The sequence below is a fragment of the Xenopus tropicalis genome, chromosome 1, assembly GCF_000004195.4.
Source record: "Xenopus tropicalis strain Nigerian chromosome 1, UCB_Xtro_10.0, whole genome shotgun sequence".
Lineage (NCBI taxonomy): Eukaryota > Metazoa > Chordata > Amphibia > Anura > Pipidae > Xenopus > Xenopus tropicalis.
Genome location: NC_030677.2, coordinates 146,040,034 through 146,055,803, shown reverse-complemented (window position 1 = coordinate 146,055,803; position 15,770 = coordinate 146,040,034).

Below are 15,770 nucleotides of genomic sequence, written 5' to 3'. Positions count from 1 at the left end.
TCTTAGCTTCCATTCATATCCCAGACTGCTCAATGCTATGTGCTGGCCACAAGCTCTCAGTGCTACAACACTGCAGCTCCCTCTGCTGTATGCATTTACTGAGATGTCAAGAAACAGCCCAGGCTATAATTAAAGCAAGAAACAGTTAAATATTAACCCCACTTGTCTAAAATATGATGCTTTTCTCTTCATCACTAAAGGTATTCCAAAATATTTTTGGTTTGAGCTGTAGTGTTTGAATGAGACTTACATCTGTATCTGTACACATTATATTTTCTACTTTCTATTATTTCTGTTCATTTTCTGTTTGTATGGGATGAATATGAAGGCCTGTTTTGGCGCCTGGGATGGCAGAACTAGGCAGAGAATCATTACCAGATATCAATGGGCCACTAGCCTTGTGTCTGGGGCCAATACAAGTAGAAAAGGCTATATTTGCATGCATTTATTTCATTGCCTCTGCTAGTATAAGGATTTAAATATATAATCATTAATTTGTTTAACAAAAAGCATAATATATTGTGTAAAATGTAACCTACTCACCTCAGAGATAGATGCAGTAATACAATAATAATTCAGGTAAAGAATAAGAATGTCTATTATGTTAATTCTTATAGTTTTAATGAAAATGTTTCACGTGTAAAGTAAATGAAAGGCAACATGATGATTATTCATTTTCCTTCCAGTATCCATCATGATTCTGAGCTCCAGGGACCAAAAAGCCTTGGGCATATAAAAGGTGTAATGTCAGAATTGGATTTTGATTCCTTCCAGAAGAATAGAAGGTTGGACAGGCAAGCATGTGGGATGTATGATGTGAAGAATATAATATTAGAGGCATTACTAGAGCAGAGTAAAGTTACTGTGATCTCTGACACTGCTTTAAAAAACAAAATCCCAGTAGGAACTGCAGAGATGAGGCAAGAAAACAAGAATGATCCCTACAACCTGCAGTGGGGCATTTGTATCACACAGTGCTTCTTGGACTTCCATTAACCAACAGCTGTGCCTTCAACACAGCACCTTAACTCTCAGCTCGCACATGTAGCAAGGAGATATTCACAGGCTCCCTTTAATAGAGATTTTACCAGGTTTAAATAGTGCAATAAAATAGAGACAAGCTTTATTCTACTCAGCTCTGTGTTTCATTGCTTTAACAGAGTATAGGGCTTATAGAGCAAAAGTATTGTTATGATAAAATGTCACTAACTGAATTATTATTGTTTGCCTACATAGAGCCAACATATTCTACTGTGTTGAGTGTACTGGGGAGAGTTCAGTACAACAGAAGCAAAAATATTATAAACTACAGGGCAAGCATAAACCAAGACATGGACAGGTGCCTGCTGTTGGTCAGAGATACAGGACATTCCTGAAAATATGAGCAACCCATTGTGGTGATCAGCAGTGATGAGCAAATCTGTCCTATTTGGCCTTGCCAGAGAACCCAGGAAAATTTTTCAGAACTGCAAGAAAATTGTGAAAAACTTTAAAGTCAATGGGCATTTACTGCTGCATTTTTTTCATGCAAAATGTACTTATGTCAATGGGCGTTTTTCCTTAAGTTTTTTTTCTCACTCCAAATGCATTTAAGTCAATGGGAGTTCTTTTTTCTCACTCCAAATGCATTGAAGTCAAACAGTGTTTTTCCTTCCTTCAAATACATTGACATCAATGGGCATTTCTTCGCTGCATTTTTCTCATGTTTTTGCTATGAAAATTTTAGGGGCACATTTTTGCAGCAGTTAAGAGGAAAAATATGGTGATTGCGAAGCGTCGAATTTGCCGCAAATCCATGCCTATGGAAAACATTCGCTCATCACTAGTGATCAGGTTCCCATGCAGAAAAGCTAAAGTACTGGACAAATACAAGGGACAAATATAGTAATGCTGCAAGTAAAGGTTAAGCTGCATTTTCTTGTCAGCTGGACGACAGCTAAGGAATGTAATTTCAGTTGCATGATGCTTGCATCCAGGCCCCATCCATTAACAATTCCCAAGCTCTGCATGTTTTCTTAATTACCCATGAGTTGCTCTATCTGGAGCTCAAGAGTTCATATATTAAAGAAAACAAAAAATCAGATGGCACTCACAACAAGCATATGTGCAACTAAGTACATGTTTATTGAGATCTCCAGTATATTGTGGGCCCATATAAGAACTAAAAATAATTTAGTTGAGTCTCAATAGCCAGACTGTATTTTTGCACGTGACCATCTTTAAACCTCTGATTTATATGCATGTGCGATCAGAGTGGCTACTTGCGTATTAAAGCAGGTCTGACTGCTCGCAAGTCCACTTAGAAATCACATCCACTGAGGCATGGTATGGTGCAATTTCTAAGAATGTGAATGTGCATGCTTTCTACTCACACCTAAACTGCTGTATGTTTGTAGAAATGCACAGAATTGCACTCTCATAAATCACATCTGACTACAATAGGAGCTCCTGGGACTACATGGTTAAGAGCGCTGGATTGTCTGAAGTTAACACTGGTCTTGGGGGTTGAACATGGAGGGCTTCAGAATATAACAGAAGGATTAAAGATTCCTGTTTGCTCAAAAAAAATGGTTTAAATGAACACATATTCCATTTCTTGGAAGAGCTTGCAGAAGACTGGCAAAATCAGAGACAATCAAATAAAACATTTGGCACATATAGTCACCCAACTTATAGGTCTCAAGCACATATGTCCCCCATTTCCACCAATTTCCTAATTCCGCTACTCTCTACACAGCAATGCCCATTATCTCTTGCCTATGGGGTTGTGGGTTAGACCCTATAAAGAACATATTTATTTTATGATGGTTTCCCTTTAAAAGGGTTGTTCACCTTTAAAGTAACTTTTAGTATGATGTAGAGAGTGCTATTCCGATTGCTATTATTTAGTTTTTTGGTCAGCAGTTCTCCAGTTTGGAATTTTTGCAGCTATCTGGTTTCTAGGGTCCAGTTTAACCTAGCAAATAGGCAGTGGTTTTAAAGAGGGGCAGGAATATGAATAGAGGAGGGTCTAAATAGAAAGAAAATTAATAAAAAGTAACAACAATAAAATTGTAGCCTCACAGAACAAAAGATATTTGGCTGTTGGGTTCACTGATCCCCCACTTTTTAAATTCAGGTAGTTTTTATTGAATAAACAGTACAGCAGAATATATTTCACAATGTCAGCAGCTATGCATAATAAAATTATTGAGTACTGTGAGAGATGCAATGGAAAAGGTCATTGTTTGGTGTATTTCCACCAGTGTTTAAGGTGGGATACAAATGGCACCAGGTAAAATACCTTGTTTTACAGCAGGTAATGCTGTGTTGGAGTAAATCTCCCTTTAAGGTTTTGATTTGGCCAGCTGTAGGTAGCTGCCTCATTAGGCTGCAGGTGAGCAGCCAATAAAAGGGCTGTATGATTTACACAGGGGTTGGAGTTGGAATTGAATCTTGACTGAGTGAAGACCACTCTCAGAGCAGGGCACAGAGCAGGAGGGCTGCCTGTGTAAGGAACTCCCAGAGGAGCTGGGGGTGCCACCTGCCACTGCAGGGAGCAGAGGGAGTTCTGACCATACGGATGAGTGCTGAGAGGGCTAAGCAAGGCTTACTGTGAAGCCTGAGTGTTCCAGAGTGTGGAACCAACCCTGGAAGGTGAGAACCCTGAAGGAGGGACATATCGTAACACTGAACTGTTTATGAACTTATGTCTTTATGTTTCTGTTGGGAAGAACTGGCAATGCCTGCCTGCCTACCATTGCTAATTCCCCCAAAATTGCATGTACAGGCATTCAGCATGTCACAATACATACCAAGGGGATAGACAGAAAAACAAAGTTAGGATGACTAGAATTGAAGACAATAACAAAAGAGACAAGTAATTGTCATTGCACAACACTGTCATTTAGTGTCATTCTGCACAAGGTCTAAGGCTGTGATCCCTAACCAGTGGATCACAGGCAACACATTGCCCTGGCCACTTTAATGTTGCTCCCAGTGGCCTCATTTTTTAGTTTCTGGCCTGGAAACAAGTTTTGGAGGCATAAAGACCATGTGTGCTTCCAAACAGAGCCTTCTGTAGTCTGCCAGTCCACATTGGGCTACCAAATAACCAATCATATTCCTTACTGGATACCGCTTGGATCCTTTTCCACACTTGTGTTGCTCCCCAGTTTTTTCTTATATTTAAATGTTGCTCATAGGTAAAAAAAAAAAAAAAAAGTTTGGGGACCCCTGGCCTAAGGAATATTTATATCCATTCATGGGACCCAAATTTTATGGAATTCTGTGGGAATGCCTCTCTTAGTGCAGGTGAATTGTTCTACCCTGCATACACCCTGCATTGTCTATTGCCAATTAGCCAGTTTGCCTTTTAGCCAGTAGCAGTGCCTCCTGGAGAAAAAGAGTTTGATATTGGTTTATGTTAAGATCTTGGATCATAGCCAAGATACATAATTTGGGCATTCTATAAATAGTAACCTGTAGAATTGCATCTAGGGTACCTAAGATTTTTATTCAGTATGGAGTAATCCGATTGCAACTTCACATCATATGTATAAAGGTCCCCTTTTCTGGTGCACACCTAGTATATATATATCTGGGGTATCTGCATTGATATAGGGGTTAGCATGTTTAACCTGGTTTATGGTAGGCACAAACTAGAAAGCATATATTAAAAGCACAGATTCAGTAAAAGGGACCTGTAAGAACACATCTAGATTCAGTTGTTAAAGTGGGAAGACTTGTGGCAATGTCAGTAACTGGGTATTGATGGAGGCATTTAGAAGTTTAAGCAGAACCAAATCCTCCATATCACTTAGAATGGCTTTGACTCTCTAAAAATTAGGGCTTGAATTCAATGCCTCCAAAAACTTTGTGGAGGTCTGGCATTCATCTAAATCCCCCAATTATGTATTTAGCGCATCCTTATAAGTGTTTGAGTAAAGGCTGAACCTGGTGGAGCACAATGAGTAAGTTGGGGAGGAAGCTTCAAGAAGTTAAATTTTAGGCAAAGGAATGTACTGGACAACCCTTTAGATCATGCCAGGAATCTTGTTTTTACATACTGCTTTTCAGTCCATGCAGGTTTTCTATTAGGCATTGTTAAAATCAACATGTTGTTCTGTATCATTTTAAATATCAATTCTACCCAGCAAAATGGTTTAACTAAATACATTGCAGCAGAGCAGTCTGTGTTTGCTGGATTCTTTTTAACTGTTAAAATATAGAAAATTATCTGTTTTATTCTGCTATCAATTTAAACTTGCAGCTATTTGGAAATTCAGACCAAATCAACCCCCCAACCCAAGTGTGAACAAGACTAGAGTTACAAAAGATAAAAAGCTCAAAAGTATTAACCCTATGTCACTAATGTAAGATCCACTCTGGTCTAGCTCAGGAATTAAAATGAGTATGGGGGTATTTGTACAAATTTGTCCTGCCTTTGATACTATGAAAGGATAGATGTAGTGAGTGCCCCCCTGGGGAGGGGGGTCTGCCCCATTCTGCTGCTTGCTACTAAACAAAGCATTTTCTTTGCCAAGATCTGTAGCGGCAGCACTTACTGATAGTGCTAATCCCTGTGGCTTTGATCGGACAGCGGGAACGTGGGGGAGCACAATGCTGATCCATACATGTCATTTCTTGCTAATGCCAAAACACAGGCTCCAGATCATACCTTCTTTTGCATATCCCACTTAATTCAGAGATGCTGAATGCTTATTGGGCATTGGCAATGACAAGACTATTTGAAAGTGGAAGACTGTGCAGTACAATAACAAGTTCATATAAAATATATAACTTTTTTTTTTTTAAGAAGAAAAGCTGTATTTATTTAAAATAAATTAGGATCCACTCACTGATCTAGTTGGAAACCATTTAATAAACCTTAGATCCATGAGAGCTGGTGGAACAAGGTATTTTAACTCTGAAAACATAGGCAGTTGGACACAACTATTTTCATACATTGCTGGCTGCATAATCAGATATGTTTGAGTGACTCTCCAACTGACTGATTAGATTGTGCATAGGGTCATAGAAACATATAAGCCACTTTTCCCCACAAGTTGCTTGATTGGTTAGGCTGTGACATATCAGTCAAATCAGTGCCATTTGCCCATCAATATGTTTTGTCAGTATCTGCTCAGTTGTATAGTGTGATATTCATTCTCCTCAGCCCATGTATGATTACTTTAATATAACAAATTTTATAGAAAGTAGAGTACAGTTTGTACCACCAGAACTAAGAATTAACTAAAGAAGTATGGCAGATATGTTGTACATTATATTTTGTGGTTCTGTACCAGCCCAAGGCAACCACAGCCCTTGGGAAGATCTGAGCCTCCAGTAGCTCCCCATCTTCTTTTCTGCTGATTCACTGCACATGCTCTGTGCCGCTGTCAGTTATTGAGTTTAGGGACCGATGCACAATATACTTTATATATAGAATATAACATATTACATTATACATGACCAACCTAATTTTCTGCTTGATAAGTTGATGACCCCTAAGCTTAGCTTCTCAACATCTGCCCAGAGCACACTGAGCATGTGAGTGTCACTGACACTCCTAACAAAATCCAAAATGGGGGGTGCTTGAGGGCCTGTATCATTAATACAATAGAGATGCTGAACTTTTAAGCAGGTGCAGTAAGCAATACATAAAATATTGTATTTCTAGCCATATTAGTTTTTAGAGATAAGTCCAAAAATGAGAAAGCAGGCATTTTTGGAAAATTCTTTGCTCCATTAGCAGATGCTGATTCGCTTCTCTCCACCTGATTAAAAACCGCAGATGGAGGGCAGCAGAGCAAACGCTCCATGTGACCATGCCCTAAAATCTAGTGTCCTCCTTTCTCTTACACACACACCATGGTCAGTTTTGATCAGGAGCCAATTAAACGTTATATTAAATTAAAAAATTATATGTTTTAGGAGTGTGGGAGGAAACAAATTGTCAATGGAAAATGAAACCCATAAGGTTCCATAACAAAATATTGGAGTATAAACAGATACGCTACTCTTGCTTAGCCTTAGGGCCAATAAAACATGAATACTCTGAATTGCATCACAACAATAGCAGGTCTACTGCCTGATCAAAACATACCTTGCAAGGACCAAACATGGAGTAGCTTCAGTTTCCCTGTTTTTGCAAGAAATAACAAAAAAAAAATGATTTTTCAAGATTAAATCAATAGGCAAAAAGTATGTCCAGCATGGGTATTGCACTTATGTTGAACAATGGGTATACTGTGACTTTTATAGCTGTGTTTTTATCTGCCATATTTAAAATGTGAAGTACAATGTGAAGACACAGCAAATACTGGTCCATCATAGTCTGCAATCCAATTTATGGTGCCCAAGATCACAAGAAGCTTGCAGACACAGGATTGACCAAATCACATATATATTATAAATAGTGATAGCCTCTATCTAGCAATCTATTTGGATGATATTCAGAAATAAAATCTCTGGTTATATTATATTAGCAGTACCATGGTAAAAGCTTTATTAGGAGCATGAGTGAGTTTCTGCTTGTGAAACCTCTCTTGCTAGTATAATGCATGAATGCTCCTTGTACTGTCAGCATAGGTGCATTTGGAGTATACTTAACCTTCATATTCATGGCTCACAGGAGTGTGGGTATAGATGTGTTTTATATATTATCTCCATTTTATTCCTCTAGAGCACTATTGTTCAGTTCTTACCGTGTGCCCCTCTACCTTTCTCAGGCAAGTTTGAATTTGCTTGGCTTTTTACCTTTCCTTATTCATATTTCTTCCTATTCTCTTCAGTCTGCCATATTCCTCATGCTCCATACCTTCTCCTGTCCGTCTAGCTTTCCTACAGCTGCTCATTTTACCTCCTATTTACCTGCATTTTCCCAACTGCTTCTTCATTCTGAATCTCACAGCCCTACTTCTAGTGCTTTCTTAATCCTTCCTTTTCATTCCCTAACCAATGTTATCTCTCTCTTTCTCTCCTTCTAACAGTCTTTCTTCTTCTTCCTCTGCACAGTGCTGCTGTTTCTCTCTATCCTGCCTTTAGCCTTGCCTTTCTCTTTTTCATTTTCCTTCCTATCAATCCCTTACCCTTTTTATTCTGATTCCTTTTCTTGCTGATTTTTTTTTGCCATTTTACTCCTATCCTTTTTTTTTCTTTCCTTTCTTGTTTCTCTTTTTTCCTCCATGCTCTTGTTTGTTTCTTCATCCTTTCCCCCCTTATTTCTGTACCTCTCTGCTCTCATTTCTCCTTTCTTCTCTCTCTGTCTCCTATTTCTTGGCCCCCTCCCTCGCCCAGCTTTCTCTCACTGAGCAGTAAAACTGATTAACCCCAGGTCACCCCCCTCCCTCTCTCTCTCGCTCCCCATTGCTCCTGGCTCTTCTCTCTTCTGATTTACACGCTGCGTTCCGCTCACCACATTTGCATATGGTTATTGCGATTTTATTCTACTCTAGGATTTGTATTTTAAAGGGACAGCCAGGAAAATGCTTCTGGGGGTAGGGAAAGTTTTTTTTTTTTCTCTCGCTGTCAACAAGATCTGTGGCACCTCAGCAGATAAAGCCCTTGACAAGAAATACAGGAGATTTAAATATGCTAAGAATGGATGAGCATCCCTAAACAGAGGTTTGGACATGAAGGGGTTAAGATGTTAGCTATACTATCAGCAATTAATCTCTTTATGTATTGTCCCAAGTTCTAATATTTTGTCAGTATGAAATGCAGATTTTCTTTTCATCCACATACATATGTGAGAACATGGTGGTTTGTTGGGCAATGCACTCTTTCATCACCCCACACCAGACATTTTCCTTAGCAGGCAATGATAAACTGGCCTGACCCCCTGTTTCATCAGCTAAGTAGCTGAGGATAGAATATTAGGATCTGGGGGAAGGAACTGAGCAGAGTAAAGCAAGGAGAAGAGAGGAGAATACATGGTGCAGAAATAATACTAACTGCGGATAGCAGCGCTGCAAGAATATGCACTGGGCTCAATCCTGGAACAGCAAAGGCGCATGGTAATAAAACAGAATTCTGTGACTCGCAGTAACCCTCACATCAACATACTGACATTCTGTGGAAAGTTTTATAAATAACACTCCAGTTCATACCTGGGGAAGGTTATGGTAATAGCGGGATGCTTACACAGCGGCAATAGAATAGACATGAATGTTGAAGGACAATGACATAGACTGCTGAAAGCCTTAGGGTAAGGGTCACATATTTACTCCCTTGGATGCACAAGCTGGAGCTATGGAGCAGTTATATAGACACTGGGTACAAAAAACATCAGAACTGCATAACAGGCAACGTCCAGCATTTTACCTTTAGTATGTTGCACAAGACCCCTAATTTGTAAGTAATCTTTTGGTGTTTTTAGATGATCTGACTTGCTCCAAAGTGAAATTTAAGATTATATCTGGGATTATCTTCTTTTGCCTATCTTTCTGTTAAAGGCATATTAACAAAATGTGTTTGCTATAATAATGCAAGAATAATCTTGTATAAATCAGAATCAGTCATGATATTTTAAAGCCCTAGAAATAGGGGTATACAGACCTGTTTGATTTTTGCAGTGCTCAAGTGGGGGAAATTGCTGCCAATGGCTTCCAGTTGCCATCAATAGGAAGCACTTAGCTTACAATTTGCACAACAGCTTATCACAGATGTTCATGTTCCTGCCCCTGTGAGTAATTAGGCAAGCTATTTCTCTTCCACTGGAATATTTACTTTTGGGATTATGATGGAGCCATATGGACATTATGGGCTATAATAAAAACATAAAGACTGATATATACATTTACTGCTTTTCCCATACTTTTTTTTTTGGCGTAGATGGAAGCATTAGGTTCTCACTGCATATTGTCTTGTTTCACTGTTTCTCCTTTGAAGGGCAGCTAAATTTTCAGTATAATATGAAGAATATCTCTCACGTGAAGAATGTGTAGTGTCACAGTTCCCTACAAATGCTCTATAAATGCCTATTGAACCTCCATAAATACTCTGCTTATGCCGCTGCTGCATCTAATTGATTTATACATTTGAGGAACATAAAAGTAAGTAATAATCAAAGATTTCGCCAATCTGAATCACTGCAATTACAGGTATATGCTAGAAAAACCATAAGGACCCTCAGCAAAATGAAGTACTTCACAAACTGCCTCATCACAGTCCCCATTGTCCTTTTACACTGTAAAACAGGGATCCCCAACCTTTTTTACCCATGAACAACATTTAAAAATTAAAAAAGTTGGGGAGCAAGACAAGCTCCTAGAGGCTGTGATGAGCTATTTGGTAGCCCCTATGTGAACTGGCAGCCTACACGAGGTTCTCTTTGGCAATACACATGATCTATATGCCTCCAAAACTTGCCTCCAAGTCAGAAATTCAAAAATGAGCACCTGCTTTGAGGCCACTGGGAGCAAGATTTTAAGGGGGTTGTGAGTAACATGTTGCTCCCGAGCCACTGGTTGGGGATCACTTCTGTAAGCGCAGATCGCCTACTTTCCCCCATCTGCATTTTCCACCCAGGCGAAGGAAAGGATTTGCTGTTGTGAGCTCCATCCTGTAGCTCCATTCACAGGCATGGCATTGGCCTTTGTGGTGCTATACAGAGCAGATAGAACAAAAATGCATACTTTCATATTTCTGCAATGATATCTGCTCTGTGTACTTCCACACAGGCTGATGCCATGCCTCTGAAAAGATGAAAATGCAAAGGGAGGAAAGTGGATGATCCACTTTGTGTTCGGCCCTAAGGGCATGGTCACATGGAGCATTTGCTCTGCTGCTCTCAGCCTGCAGTTTTTAATCGGGTGGAGAAAAGTGGATCCAGCACCTCCCTGTAGCTGTATTGACAATTACAGCTTTTGCCTGCATGCAGCTACACAGAGTGGAGCAGAAGCGGAGATAGGTTCAAAAATGCCTGCTTGTCCACCACCACTCCGTATAGCAGCATGCAGGCAGAAGTTGTGTTAGTGCAGCTACAGGGAGATGCTGATTAGAGTGGATCCACTTTTCTCTGTTTGACTAAAAACCGCAGGCAGAGAGCAGCGGAGCAAATGCTCCATGTGTGACCATGCCCTAAGCTCTTTTGAGCAGGGCTCTCTTTACCTCAATGTATGATAATGCAATGATACGCAACCTGGAACGGCATTATCTTCTGCACATTGTGCACTGTGGTGTTTGGGTAGTACAATGGAAGAACCAATGGGAAAATAAACGGTATATATGCTGTGCATCAAAAACTACAATAAACAAAATAATTGAGTATATAATAATAAATAATAGATGGTTCAAGAGAGAGCAGCCTAATGTGTTTTGTGTCTTATGGGGCACTTACTCATAGGCTGGTGGTCACACCCCATTACAGGTTACTTATAGGGGTGACGACCAATCAAAGTGAATTGCAAAGACCAATTTTACTTCCCACCACTGCGCTTTTTGATGGATGGTCTTTTGCATTTAAGTTGTTCTAAACAGTACAGTGGAAGACGGTCATCATGATGTGACACAGATCATTACTATGGAGTTAAAGGACAAGGAAAGGTAAAAACGAAGCAAGCTTTATCAGAAAGGTCTATGTAAATACAGCCATAAGCACTCACAGAAATGCTGCACTGAGTTCTCTACCAAAAGTAACACAGGATTTCTTGTCTACTTTTTTGTAAACATGTTCTTAGGATATCTGACTTTCAGAAAAATCCTTTATTCCTGGGGCCAGAGTCTGCCCAGTTCTCTCCTCTCTCCTGCTCCCCCCTCCCATAAGAATTCATAAAACTCACTCCCCTCCACCCTTAGAAATGGGTGATGTAAGCTACCAGGCAAAGCTGCAAGCAGGAAGCTATGAAGACCAAGCTAAAATGGCAGCTGCAATCTTAAACAAACAGAGAAAGCATCTAGGGCACTTTATTCAGGTATGGTAATGATTTCTGCAGAATAAATATAGTGTTCTATGTGGCACTAATGTGGTGAATCTATTGGCAGTAAAATGCCAAAATTGCTTTCCTTCTCCCTTAAGCTGGGAAGTAGTGCAATAACTGATCAAGGTACAGGTATCGGACCCCTTATCCGGAAACCCGTTATCCAGAAAGCTCCGAATTACGGAATGCCCGCCTCCCATAGACTCCATTTTAATCAAATAATTCAGAATTTTAAAACTGATTTCCTTTTTCTCTGTAGAAATAAAACAGAACCTTGTAATTGATTCCAACTAAGATATAATTAATCCTTATTGGATGCAAAACAATCCTATTGGGTTTAATTAATGTTTTATTGATTTTTTAGTAGACTTAAGGTATTGAGATCCAAATTACGGAAAGATCCCTTATCTGGAATACCCTTGGTCCCGAGCATTCTGGATAACGGGTCCTATACCTGTACTGGCAAAATGACAGACAGATATTATGAAAATGTGTCATTAGCAGGGCAGTTCACTCGTTGTGACATAAAAGCTTTGTTTCAGCGGCCCAAGCAAGACTACAGTCTTGTTTGTGCTGCCCAAACAAAGCTTTTATGTCACAACCTCATCATTATCCAGACTGGGAATGACAGCCCTGATAAAGCACTGGAATAAAGCATTGGGATGGTGAGACAATAGAACTGTATCCTCTGGTACAACATATATAGTATAGCAGGGTGGTGGCGTGGCAGAGCTAAACATGGGCAGAACTACATCCAGTAGGTAGGGCGATGGTGAAGGGACAGCAGTGATTTGAGAGGTGTGCCGTGTTACTGAAGTGAGACCAGTATTTGTATAGGAATAATAGCAACTGTGCTTTATGGACAGGCATGACTTTCATCAGTACATGAATTTCAGAGGCCAATCATAGTAACGGCTGTAAGTGTCAGTATAGGCATATATAACAGGAGCACAGACAACTGACTGAGCTGTATGTGGATTAAATGGATTTATACAGAAGGACTATTGTGGATTGATAGAGCTAAACATAGGCCTATACTGAGAAAAATGCTGCACTCGGCTGTGTGCGAGAGAAATTACAGAGTATTGGCATCAGAAGTGGAATAACAGAGGACAGAATTTCTTAACCTTGTGTGCATGGGAGTCAGTTTTGCATACCAATGTCTAAAATTGCGTATCTCACTTTAATTACACTAGTCAGTTCTACATGGAGACTTAATTACATTAAAGGGGATCTTGGTGACACACTGTAAACAGTGTGGACCCAGTTTTGGGTCATGACCCATAGGTTAAGAACAGCAAGCATAGAGGGAAGAAAGTGTGTTGAATAAGGAAATTGTTTTAGCAGGTGACTTGAAAATAGTGACAGTAGAACATAGAAAACTGTGTAGATATACAATGAATAAGCAGGTGCTTCACTTGCTTTATTGCCCTATGGAAATACTTTCTTTATTCTTGCAAACACAAAAATATCCTGGGATGTACTGCAAACTTTATATTGACCTAGACAGTGACCTATGGGAGCTGCATGACCCACTCAAGCAGGGTGTTACCCCAAAATAATAAAAGCAGAATGATAACTTACTGTAAATACTAAAAGCATTATAAAGCAGGAACAGATGAAAATCAGCAGAGCACAAATATACTGTGGTGTCTCTTTTGCATTTAAACATTAAATAAACCCAATAGGATTGTTTTGCCTCCAATAAGGATTAATTATACTTTAGGGTAAAGTACAAGGTACTGTATTATTATTACAAAAAAATAGGAAATCATTTTCAAAAATGGAAATAATTGGATTAAAATGGAGTCTATGGGAGATGATAAATAGATTCTTTGGCACACCACTTACATACTTCCATAGGGTGCATTCAATTACTCAGCTGCACCCAAGCCAATTCCATAGAACTTTGCATGAGGAAAAAGCACACCAACATACCGGCATATGCCTTTAACACATTTATTGCAGAAAGATGTGCCACAAATTCTCTCCCCGAATCAGTCATGTTGGCTGATACACTAGATAGCTTCAAGAAAGGGTAATGCTTTTTAACAAGTGAGGAACTACATGCTTATGGGAGATAGCTCTTAGTATAAGTTGATCCAGGGACTGGTCTAATTGCCATCTTGGAGTCAGGAAGGAATTTTCCTCCTGTGAGGAACATAAGAGAGGCTTCAGGTGGTTTTTTGCCTTCTGCTGGATCAACTAGCAGTTAGGCAGGTTATATATAGGCATTAAGGTTGAACTTGATGGTCATGTACCTTTTTCAACCTGTGCTACTATGTTACATTCCTTTGATAGAAGTTTGAGAAAATATGTGTATTGTGTATTGACAGTTACACCTCTGCAAGCTATCCTCTGTTATTTTTAGTCATTAGGCTTAAAAAAAAAAAAACATTTATTAACAGTCAGGAAAAACTGTTTTATACCCAATCAAACTAACTTTCAAAACTGCAGTAAAGGATCAGCAGTATTGAGAATGAGACATAAACAGGCAAACCAATAAACTATGCAGAAAGTTCCAGTTTGACTGCATAACCCATGGAAGCATATAATATTAACTGTACAGAGACTGTATAGATTCCTCTGGGAAACTGTGCAACATAATGCAGAAAGTGCACTGACAGTGCCTCTTTACACCTCCCATATAAAGAGCACAGTGGGATAATGATTTTGGGAGAAAGCAGCAAGAAGTTGCCCAGTAGAAGATAAAAAAGAAAAACTGAGTGCGTTCCTAGAGCAGTCTGAAACTTAAAATCTTGTCTGATTTCGGATGACTAGGGTGGAAAGGTGAAGATTCGCAAAGAGAGCCTTCCCCTCCCCACCCTAGGGAAGCCTCCATACTGACAGGAGGCCAAAACCATTTAACATCTCATCAAGCAGCATAGCGTTCTGGCTGTCACCGTAGCAACGAAGGGGCTCAATTTCACAAATGTCACATTGCGTTAACATCTTCACACTGCCCCTCAACCTAGCCAGTAATCCTTCATTGCCAGTGGTGTCTGTATAGATTAAGCATTTCTCCTAATAGTTATCCTGTGCAAAAGGAGAGAACACTTATTAAAGGGCAGTGTGGATGGCTTTGCGCCTCCCTGTGCACCCAAAATCAGCACTCCTTCCCCTTCATAATCAGTGCTTGTGCTCTTGCTGTCTCACATTTCAAGTTCCCATTCACCACTTTTGTGTTCTTGTAATACAGTTCTACTTCCCATCAATACTGCTTAACTTTTAGATCTTATAAATGGCCATATATTGCAGTTATATGACTGATCAGCCCATGGGCCAAAGAGTTGAATACCATTTGATTTTTAGGTAATTGAGAAGAAGTGGAAACTGCAAGCCGACGGAAAGTCATTGGCACAATAAAACTTTTGAATTTGTTGAAATTGCCTCCTAAGGGCCCATAATGCAGCTGTATGTCTAGGCAGTAAGTGTGAGATTGGAAAAGCTGCTCCTTAGCACTATTAGTTGCACTCAAACTAGCTCTCACACACTTTATGAGCTCACACTCAGATAAGTTACTTAAAGGGTCATCAGCATATGCATTTATCTAAACATTATTTTATGAAATTAACAAGGCACAGTGTGCTGCATTTGGCACTTTATTATAATTAATTAAAGGTACTTCATCATAGGATCCATTTTGTGCTTCCCTACACAGATTGGTTTGGTTCTGGAGTGGCCAGCAGAGTGGACCAAGGAAGAGCAGCTGCAATATATAACATAAAACATCAGCTGAAGATTCCACAGGTTGGGCACTGAACAACGTTTTGCTTGAATGAGGGAATCAATTTATCTAACTAATTCTGCCTCCTTTCTGGCAAACAACAAAAGCTTTTCTTGCTTATGGTCCACTGCATTGTTAGC